The sequence below is a fragment of the Antechinus flavipes genome, chromosome 3, assembly GCF_016432865.1.
Source record: "Antechinus flavipes isolate AdamAnt ecotype Samford, QLD, Australia chromosome 3, AdamAnt_v2, whole genome shotgun sequence".
Taxonomy (NCBI): Eukaryota; Metazoa; Chordata; class Mammalia; order Dasyuromorphia; family Dasyuridae; genus Antechinus; species Antechinus flavipes.
Window position 1 is genome coordinate 407,950,161 of NC_067400.1, and position 11,920 is coordinate 407,962,080.

Below are 11,920 nucleotides of genomic sequence, written 5' to 3' on the forward strand. Positions count from 1 at the left end.
CAAATAGACTTAAATGATCTGCATAGGGTCACATATTTAGTACATATCTGAGGCTAGAATTCAGTAAGATGAGTCTTTCTGACTTATTCCAGTATTGTATCCTCTACACACCTAGATGCCCCATAAACTCCTACCTCTTCTTTGAACCCATATTAAAATAGTACCTTTTCCAGGAAGTCATTTGTGATGATTCTGATTGGCAACATCTCTTCAGCATCATAAAACACTTTATTTTATAGTTCTCTAAAGCAAATATTATATCATACTAAGTATTACAACTATTTGTGTTGGTATCTTATCTAGTAGAGCTACAGAAATCCCCTAAAGAGCAAGAATAATGTTCTAAATGAAGTATACGTTCACTGTATGCAGCCCAGTACACAGTCAATTGCTTGTTCATTAAAGGGTCACTATAAAGTTGCTTTGGTAATTTAAGTCATGAAATGAACAAATTAAATGAAATATGTACATGGGACTAAAGTGATATATTTAATTGAACAGATTTGTTAGCCAATGATTCCATCTAAGAGCTCTGGTCTGTTAATCAGGACAATGGCTCTATTATTATTTCTCTACCATATTTCAGAAGTCTTTTCATCCTAGAAGTTATCTCTAGCCCTGAAATTCACATCTAGGAAATAAGTTCAGTTCTTGGCTTTGATAGAATGGCTTCCCTCAGAACCTCCATGTTTAGGAGGGCACTTGGATTAATCATGTCTTCATCTCTCACCTGACTGTATTCCAGATTTCTCTACCATGTACACCCTCCAGCTGAATATCTAACTGTTCTCCCACAAAAACGAAAAAAAACCCCTAACACACACACATACACACACACACACACACACACAACACACACACACACACACCAAAAACAAATAAACAATAAAAAAAACTTACCCTTTTCAGCTTCTTTTTATATGCCATCTTCCTTTATTAGAATATAAGTTCCTTGAGAATAGGCACAGTCTTTCTTTTTGCTTGTTTTTATATTCTTAGCATTCAGCACAATGTTTGTCATGGAGTCTGTGCTTAATAAGCATTTGTCATATTTTAGTCCAGACTGAATTAGTTACTACCTATGTGATCTTGAGCAAATCATCTCACTTCTCTGATGTTCCATTTCAGCTATTAAATGTAGATAGTTATGCTTTTACTAATTACCTCAAAGGGTTGCAAAGAAGGACAAAATAAAGTAATGTTTACCAAGTGCTTTGAAAAAAATCCATCTCTGCATAAAAGCTATTTTATAATGATTCCTTCCATGACATTTTATAAAGCTCAATTTCTTCCTTTTCTGCTATAAAATTTTCTTGTTTTAAAAAATCTAAACTATAAAAGGAAAATTCCAAATAAAACTGATACTACTTCAGAATTACATACAATAGCAGCTCATTTTTATGTAGAACTTTAATATATACTCCTTACAACAACTCTGTGAGATATATATTTATCCCATTTATGTAAGAAAAACTTTAACTCTGGGAAGTTATGATTTGCCCAGGGTCAGAGTTAATAAGGTTCTGAGGTAGAATTCAAACATGGTCTTTCTGAGAAGTCCATCAACCTATTCACTATCCCACGCTATCTCTCTAGATTATTATCTTTGTTGCACAAATAGGGAAAACTTGGTTCAATGCAATCTGCCAATGAAATCATGATCTGAATCCAGGTGCTTCTTTTATTTCCCAGAAGACCCTAGAAGGATTTAGCATTGTGCTTTGTTTGATTTTTTTTTAGTTATACTATGAGGGAGTTTTCTGTAAATACAATATGACATTTGTGTTAGAGAACTAGCACTGCAAGAAATAGTCAACTTTCTATTTATGTTAGGGCCAATCAATCAAAGAACAATATTGGCCCCTTCTTCTTTTCTGTCATGCAGTGTATTGATTAACCTAAAGCACAAAAATAAGAACAAAACACACTCTGTAATCTCTCCCTTTAAAATGCTTTATTTTACTAACTTTCCAAGGCTAATGCTTAAATTGGTGGATTCTGATATATTTAGTTAATTCAATTTCTTTTGCTGAGCATGAAACCACATTGTTAAAGGTTGTTGCCATACCAAGATAAGATAAAGAATAATATCTCCAGAAGAAAAACCCTCACTATTCACTACTTGTGAGCAACATTTCAATTTTAAATTTATCTTTATTTTAAAAAATCATTCTAATAGAAAAAGGCTACTTTTCTTTCAGAGGAGACCAAGGTAGTATTCAAAAGAATTTTCTATTTTCATTTCTAACAAGAGGAAAAAAAAATAGATTTCAAAAAGTTTTTTTTTAAACTTCTCTAAATTTTTTTTGATAAATAAATTGAATACAAGTGAATGTAATCCATCCTTTTCATGATAATGGGTGCTAGTACTTTTAATATAGAAGTTATAATAACTTTCCAACAACCCAAACAACCACAAAACAATGGCAAATCCTTTTTAAAATGGAGTGTGTTCATTACCTAAACACATAATATTTTGTATTTATATTGCCAATTTAGGTAGGAAACTGGCTATAGTTGTTAGAGTGCTGGCTTGGAGTCAGGAAAACTTGGGTTCTGATCCTGTCTCTCCATTTATTAGCTGCATGACACTAGGCAAATCATTTAACTTCCTCAGCCAACTCTCTGGTATTTATACATTCTGTCATGAACACATTATGATTTGTAAAGGTGGTAGAAGTACCTAGTCTGGGAATTCCCCTAAACTGATGCAATCATTGATCATTACATAGTAATTCACAGTCATCTTTTTTGATCTGCTCCTATTAAGTCCTAATCACCATTTCTTCTGTTTACCTTAGGGAAATTTTAACTTAAAGTTTGTGTTGAGGAGCTTTAATATTACTCAACAAAACTGAATTCAATTGAAGCCAATCTACAAATATCTATTGTGTACATGACACTAAAGTTTAGAAAATTATGGAGTAAAATGGGAGCAAAGTAGGTACATAGTGATTGGGAAATGAATAACTTGTGGCATAAGAATATAAAGAAATTATTGCATCATAAGAAATAGCAATATAAGATATTCAGAAAAATATGAGAAGATATGTAAATTTATGGTAAATAATTTAAATAGAACCAAGAAAATAATGTATATAATGGATAAAATAATATAAATGACAGCAATGTTAAAAGATGAATCCTGTATAACAATAACCAAAGATTTTAATTCTGGAAGAAAAAATAATGAAGAACTTAATCTTCCCTGCTTTGCTTGGAAAAATTTGGAATTATGGGTGTATAAATCTTCCAAATATAGAATATTTAATTCTTTATGCTGTCAGACTTTGTCACAGGATCAGTTGGGTTCGCTTGACTGTTTTTCTTTGTTACAGGGAAAGTTCATAAGGTATGAAAAGGACTACAAAGAGGAGATTCCAATGGAGAGGAAGAGAAGTACATCTAGAAATTAGTATATATATGCAAAAAGCATAAGTAAAAGTTATTTTGAAATAAATTGCCATGGTAATCAAAGTTACTTTAAGAAAGCTTGTGGCATAGATGTTGGGCTAATCTAATGCAAGTCTGTTGGGCAGACTTGTGAAAGAATGTAATTGACTTACACAGAATAAAGGGACACAAATGGGTAAATTGTAATCTTTTGTTGAATGAGTTATTGAATGAGTTACCCACATTAATCAATAGATCCAACAGAATCAACAAGATTTTATTAGCATCAAAGTAAAACTTTAAATAGATTTGCATTTTATTAATCACAAAAATGTGCACTTGAAAAAGAACACAGGAAAAAATCAAGAATAACAGTAGAGAAACTGCAAAACTGGATGACAAATCACAATTTTTGGTAAGGATAATAGACTTCAAATAATAGTTTAGTAAAGATTTCCTGGAAAAATTCTAGAATGCATTAAATGGATAACTTGTGAGTTTTTAAAAAGAGAAAGAATTTAAAAGTTTCACCAAGAATAAGTCATGACAAATTAAGCTAATTTCCATTCTTGATAGGATAACTAAACTGGTGGATATAAGAATCTCTCGTTTTTGAAAAAGAAATGAAAAGGCATAGGCTAGAACAGTTCACTTGGATAGAATTCAAAATGATTGAGTGAATCAATGAGCAATAATTAATAGATCAATGTCAACTTGGAAGAAAGTTTCTAGTTGTTGTTGTTGTCTTTCCTTGGTTTTTTATAGTGATCAATATTTATAAATTACATTGATGAATGTATAGATATAATCTATTCAAATCATGGAAATCTAGGAGAAATAGCTAATGCAACAGGCTAGAATGTTGGGCTAATCTAATTCAATAAAATAAAATAGGCTTAAGTATTAAGTCTTTTAAAGATTCAAGAACAAAAGTAAAAATTGAAGGGGACAAAAATTAATGTGAAAATAATCTGGAAATTTTAGTGACTATAAACTCAGTATTAATAGTATGATGTGATAGGAAAATCATAATAATAACAAAAGAAAAACCTGATGGAATATTAACAACATTTCGAAACTCAGAGTCCAGACCAAGAAATACAATTGCCCACCAGGAACCTACCATGATGTGATAGGATCAGTATCTATCGATGTTTCCTCTTCCTTCCCTCTCCAAAACCTCCTTTTCCACAGGGGTTTTTCTCCCTAAGAACAATAATATTGGGGTGAAATTTGACCAGAATTGGACCAAAGGTCAAGTGGTACCTCTCCAGCAATATCTTCATTGTAGTTGGTTTGTTGTGTCTAAATTTTCATGATTCCATTTGAAGTTTTCTTGACACTGGAAGGGGTTTGCCATTTCTTTCTCCAGCTTATTTTGTTAATAAGGAAACTGAGGCATATAGGGTTAAGTGATTTGCCCAGGCTTGCTAATAAGTGTCTGAGGCTGGATTTGAACTGAAGTTCTCTTGATTCCATCTAGTTGCCAGTGTATCTTGAGTATCTAAATATCTTAGTAACTTCTGTCTATATTGACAGAATTAAAAAAAAAATGTCCATCCACATGGAATTAGGTTCCTTCAGACTTAGTGCATGTGCTAGGACTTCATCAATTACCATACTTTTCCCTGATAATCAATATTTCCACATGGAGAAAGACAGCTAATTTTTACTGTGTCCTTTTCCATTCTATGGCAAAAATAAATCTGCTTTTCTTAACTATTGATGACCTGTGAGTACCTCATTTTCTCCCAACATTAAACCAGAACTGACATGATATCAGCTTCTTCAGCCAACCTCTGACACTTGGAAAAATCATATCAGGAGTATTGTGTTTAATTCTAGACATCATATTTTAGGAAGAACCTTCAAAAGCTGAAGTATGGCAGGAAGGCAGACAAGGAAGATAAGGGGACTATAAACCATAAGGAAGGTGAGGGGACTGTAAACCATAATATGAGAAGATAAGTTGAAAGAACTGGGGGTGCTGACTACCTCGTTCATGGCTTAGTTCATTATCTGGATTTCTCCTTCTCAAACCTCTGCCCTAAATAAATAAATCATTTAAAAGAAATAAAATAAAACAAAAATAAATCCCTATGGTGAGACTCCACTATTCTGATTCCTACCCTTCTCACCTTAACAACTTTTTTATGAACAGCTTTAACCTTGATTCATTTCCTATTTCAAATCACTCTCCAAACTTCTGGCACCTCCCCCCTCACTCATTCACATTACTATCACTTAGCAAATACCCTTTATATTGTTCCCCTCTATAGTGTAAGCTTCTTGAAGATCATATTTGTTTGTATTTTTTCTCCAGATCTTAGCATGTCTTAGCAACAGTAAGTGCTATAATATGTACATGTATAAATATATATATATATATATATATACACATACATATATATGCTATATATTATAGTTATAGTATGTATATATACTATATATAAAGTATATGTAATACTTTATAATTCTATCTTAGCCTGGAGAAGAAAAGGAAAGACTTAAGAGAATCATGATAGCGTGTTCAGGTATTTAAAAAACTGTTCCCACATTTTTGTTTTTGTTTTGTTTTACAAATTGGTATGTGAAAGTTGCAGAGAGCCAGCTTTTAACTTGATATAAGTAAAATCTTTATAACAATTTGAATTGCCAAAAGTAGACATGTCAGAATGTAGAGATTTCCTATTATAAGTTTTATTTAAACCTGTAAAAGGATAAGGAGATTCTTCCTGGGGCATTGGTTGGAATAGATGACTTCAGAGTTCCATTACAGCTTGAAATCCTCTATTCTTTAATCCTCTAATCTGTGTGCTTCTAATTTATCATGTATTAGTACCTTTAAATGGAGAAATGAACTATTCCATAGATCAGGATATAAGAAAATTAGAACTGAAGATGCTTTTTCTAGAGAAAGAAGATTCAGGGAAGCTGTTCAATATCTGCTAGACAATATTGATTAAGCTAAGCACTCTATAAAAACAACTGTGGAGGGTTGAGCAATTATTTAGTGAATCCAGGATATGTAGACAGAGAGTCAATTCAGAGAAATGGAGGCCAAAGGTAGGATATTTGTTCATCATGATTTATCCAGATTTCCTATCCTGTGCATACCATATCTGTGTTCAGACTTTACTTTGCAAGGAACAGACCTTACCTTGGACTTATATGCCTAAATTATAAAAGAGGTTAGGGCAGGCTGAGAATGTTTTCCAGTAAGAATCCTTAATGTCACTAGCATGTAAATCAGTTGGGTGAACCAATATCCCTGCACAGGCTAATAAACATGCAATAAGAGAAACCAGGAAGAGAGAACAAGAAACCAGCAAATGGAAGGAAGAAATAATGAACAAGAGCTAATTAGAAGGGCTACAGGAGGATTCACTTAATCCAACATAACTAACTTAAGAAAGTTGAATAAATATGCTTAGAAGGCAGCGTGATATAATAAAAAGAACACTGCATTTGACATCAAAATCTTTGTTTGAATATTGACTCTTAAGTTTACTAGTTTTATGACCATGGAAATGGACTTCTTAAATACTTGACTTCTTCATCTAGAAACTGGAGCCTGTACTACATGCTTCATATTGTTGTTATGAGGAAATTATTTTGTGAAGTTTAGAGTATCTTAGAACTCTAAGTTAATATTATTGTTGCTTAGATAAAGATTTCTTAATTTTTTCTCACATCCCCTTTTCACCTAAAATTTTTTATGTGACCATGGGTATTTAGGTATATAAAGTAGGTATACAAATCAAACATTTACTGATAAGTCATAAGTTTGTAACTCCCACATTCTATTACAAGACCTCATATGGGACACAAACTACATAAGAACCTGAACTAGATAATGGACAAAGCATTAAAAATAAAGGGGAAAGAGACAGAAGGTAAAAGGAGAGAAAACAATGCAAGAATCATCATTTGTTTGTATGTTATCTTTTTGAGAATTATAACCTATACTTTAACTCCTTCCTGGAATGAAACTAAGGAAAAGAAACTAAATAGTATCTGCTAACATGTAGTCCATTCCTTACCAATCTGAAAGTTGATTTTCTTTTAAAACTGTGAAATGAAAAAAGAATAAGGGAGTGTTAACAACAGTGTGTACTTACAGTGTGAGCTGATATCTATTTAAAGGATGAAGCGTATTGCTAATGAGAACTTGCTGGGGGGAGGGGGTAAGATAAGAAAAAAATTAGCTTACTTTAAAAAGTGAGAACAAATGTGGTGAAAAATGAGAAGTTGTTCAAAAAAATTGAGGAAGTTTATATAATGGGGACTTACTGTCCTCTATTTTTCTTAAGGGGCATAGTATAGGAGAAAAACATTGGTCAAACACAAGCTTAGACCTGATTTCAATAAACTGATCACTATTTGTGGAGTGTCTTTTATAGGTTTGTCACTGCCTTAAATATTTTTGACAACAAAATGTTTTCTATAAATCTATGTTATGGCAACAGGAGACTCTGTGTGCTCACTATGAGGCATGTATATTTCGTCTTGTCATACCTATAAGATTGTAAGTTCCTTGAAGGTCCATGTGTTACTTATTTTTGTACTTTTCCCAGTAACTAACCTAGTTTCTTAGGTTTTATATATATATGTATACATATAAAGTTAACACTTTATAATGCTTTACTACTGAAACGAATCTTAGGTCTTACTGATAAAAGTATTTTTCCATCAGTACAGATAGTAACCCATTAATACCTTCTCATCTTGCACAATGCTTGTTCATGTTCATCCAAAGACCTCATGTGGAAAAGATACAACTAACATGCTGGACATTGTCTTCTTAGCATTTTGACATTTTATGGACACCTGTGGAATTCTCAAACTGTCCATCTATTATCTCTTACACTTGCCTATAGTCTACTTCCTATTCCATTCATATATTTCCTTCTTGGATTTGAAGTGCTTTATAAATGTTAAATGGATAAATGGATGAATGGATGATGAAGAGTATGTACTCAATAAATATTTAATGAAAGAATGACTAAAAATAGCATGGCACACAAATATATTACCACACCAAGTATTCTTGATAGAGAACCTATTCATACAAAAAATGTGGTAGATAGCACAGACTTTTACTGTCATTAACTCTTCAACTAAGTTTCATGAACCATAAAGTTTCAAAGGGGTTAATCAAGAGTGTATAGAGTTTAAAAAAATGGAATTTAAATCTGGTCTTTCCCATTTATTACTTAAGTGATTTTTGTCAGGTCCCCATCTGTAAAATGGCAGGAGTGGAGGTAAAGAGGGGGAAGATTAGGTTTTATGAATTTTTCGATTCCTTCCTGCTCTATATCTATTGTCTAATGAACATAATGAATACTAATACTCTTTAGGTGCTTGGAAACATTCAAATAATTTTTGAACTTAGATTATTGATGCTCAGGCTCAGCCTGAAGTTGAATTATTTTCAAAAGTTTGAGTTATATTTATTAAGCTAGTTTTGAATTTTTAGGACAGGAAAACATATGGTAATTTCCCCAATGGCATCTTTGCACTCCAATAAGTCAATAACAACTGCATTTCCAACCTCTCATATATAAAGTATAATACCATTAATGTTTTACATTGCATTTGTTTCTATTTATGAAGATTTGGGGGTTGTCATCTTGAGAGTTAGAATTTTTTTATTAAAATACAAAATCTTAAAGGTACATGTTTAAGGGATGTAGGTATTTGTCACCTATATGTGTCTACTTGAGTCTCTCTAAATGTTGCTCTCAGGGAGATATAAATAGATTAAATATGAGTTTCTTTTGGCCATTCTACTCTAAGGGAGATTGATTCTTTGTAGAAAGGAAGCAAGAGGTCAAGATAAAAGGTTACCTGCTCTGTTTTCATCAGAGTGAGGGTACCCAGCTATAGTTATATCTACTCATCTAAATATTGTTAGTCTAGGGAAATATTTTTGGGTTCAGCTGAACTTGTGATTGATATGCTATCCCTTAATGGGGAATGCATGCTCCAAGTTATACATCTAAGACTCATCAAAAGTCATTTCCATAGGGATTATATGTAACAAAAAAACAAATGGGTCCTTTTATCTGAACCCATAGTAAACAGAAATTAAAAAAAAAAAAAGAACACGAATGAAACTGTATACCACATGACATACAGAGTAAATGAGCTCTCTCATTTGGAATGAAATACATTAGCTCAGTCAAAAGAATCCCTTATCTTACCCAAAGGGAAATTCCCCAAAGTCTTTAATATAGTAAGCTTGGGATAGGGATATGATGAAGGTGACACTATCTGTTGATTTCTCCCAGAGTTTTTTTCTACCTTCAGGGATCTAAAGAGAGCCTGGAACTGAATGTCTTTTTTCTCAAAGTTGGAAGTCAGAAATCCAGATTATTTTCTTCTCTCAAGTTCTCAGTAGCTCCATCTCTAATGGAAGCATAAAACAACAAATAATCAATGTCTACTAACATGGAGGGATAAAATGCAAATAGGTTTTCAGGCATGAGTTACACATGTAATATATTTGCCAAGAAACCCTGAAGTTCATAAGAAGTGTTTCTCTTGCTTTTGAGTTCCCATATTTGTGGGTTAAAGTGACTTATAAACTAAGGTTAGCCCAAAGTGATTTATAAACTAAGGTTAGCCCAAGCAGTGATTAAGTATAACTCCACTGAAGGGATTATATGATATAACTATAAAATAGAGCATATTTATATATTAATAGAACCAAGATGCAGGTAAAAACTGTAATAATTCAACTTTTGAAGTATTTATAAATCAGTTTTTCTTTGACAAGTTCATAGTCCTTTACCAAAATTAATGGTTACCAAAATTTTGAATTGTTATTTTACCTTAAGTCAAAATGAACAAAGACTCAAAATCATCAAGATAGTATGTGATTTTCTGTGTGTGTGTATGTAGGGGGAGGGTGTATAAGAGAAATATCTTCATTTTTCTACCCTGACACCTCTTTGTGAGTTAGAGATGATCCTAAATTCTTAAAGGCAATGTTAACAGAGTCAGTTTCTGGTAAGCACTGCCAAATTAAAAGTTTCAAGTAGTCTCAATGATGAATTGTGTAACTGCCATCTCATAGTAGTTTCTCAATAAATGAGTGTTCAATAGAATAAAATTGAGTGTAATAGAAATAAGTAGATTGGAAGAAGTTTCTGAAAGGCAGATCTTACCTTGATTTGAAAGTAAATTTCCTATCTAGTACAGCTATCTAAAAGTGTAATGGGTTTGAAGGTGACGGGTTCAACTTTGCCCCAGTTTTGTAAGCAAAAGTTAAAGAATTAGAGGTCACGAACATTGTGAAAGAAATTTCTATTGAGGTACAGGTTGCATTAAATCATCTGTAACATTCTATATAACTTTTAAGATTCTGAAAATTCAATTTAATTCTAAAAGCTATTATTAAGTAACTTTTATATGCCAGTGAATTCTTAGGCATGGGAAATACAAAGACAAGGAAGAAGCATGTCTTGCTTTAAAGAACTTACCTTCATGGGGTGAACGTGTGAAATGGAAACAACATGTCTGCATTGATTAAAGTTTAAAAACATATAAAATAGATAACAGAGTAATTTTGAGAGAGTTATTTTTATTTCAATAACATCTGGGTGGGGCAGTGGATAAAAGCACTAGGCCTGGAGTCAAGAAGATGAGTTTCTTGGATAGGGAGAACAAATATAATAAAGATGACAGTATTATCTAAATTAATCTATTTATTTAATGTTATACCAATCAGACTCCCAAAAAACTATTTTAATGACCTAGAAAAAATAACAACAAAGTTCATATGGAAAAACAAAAGGTAAAGAATTTCAAGGGAATTAATGGAAAAAAAATCAAATAAAGGCGGCCTAGCTGTACCAGAACTAAAATTATATTATAAAGCAGCAGTTACCAAAACCATTTGGTATTGGCTAAGAAATAGACTATTGGTCAGTGGAATAGGTTAGGTTCACAAGACAGAATAGTCAACTATAGCAATCTAGTGTTTGACAAACCCAAAGAGCCTAACTTTTGGGATAAGAATTCATTATTTGACAAAAACTGCTGGGATAATTGGAAATTAGTATGGCAGAAACTAAGCATTGACCCACACTTAACACCATATATCAAGATAAGGTCAAAATGGGTTCATGACCTAGGCATAAAGAATGAGTTTATAACTAAATCTGAAGAGCATAGGATAGTTTACCTCTCAGACCTGTGCAAGAGGAAGAAATTGCAACAAAAGGTTTGGCAATTGTCAATGCTGTAAAACTATCCATGCATATAACTTGTAAATAAAAAGCTATAATAAAAAAAGAAGACATGAGTTCAAACTTTACCTCAGATAACTTATTAGCTGTGTGATTCTAGGCAAGTCACAATTTCTATTTGCCTTAGTTTCTATATAATAAGGACAATAATAGCATCTATGTTCCAAAATTGTTTTGAGGATCAAAGGAGATAATCATTGCAAAGCACTTAACCCACTGTCTAGTACACAGAATGCATTATTTAAATGTAAACAAGAAAAAAAAAAGTAGAG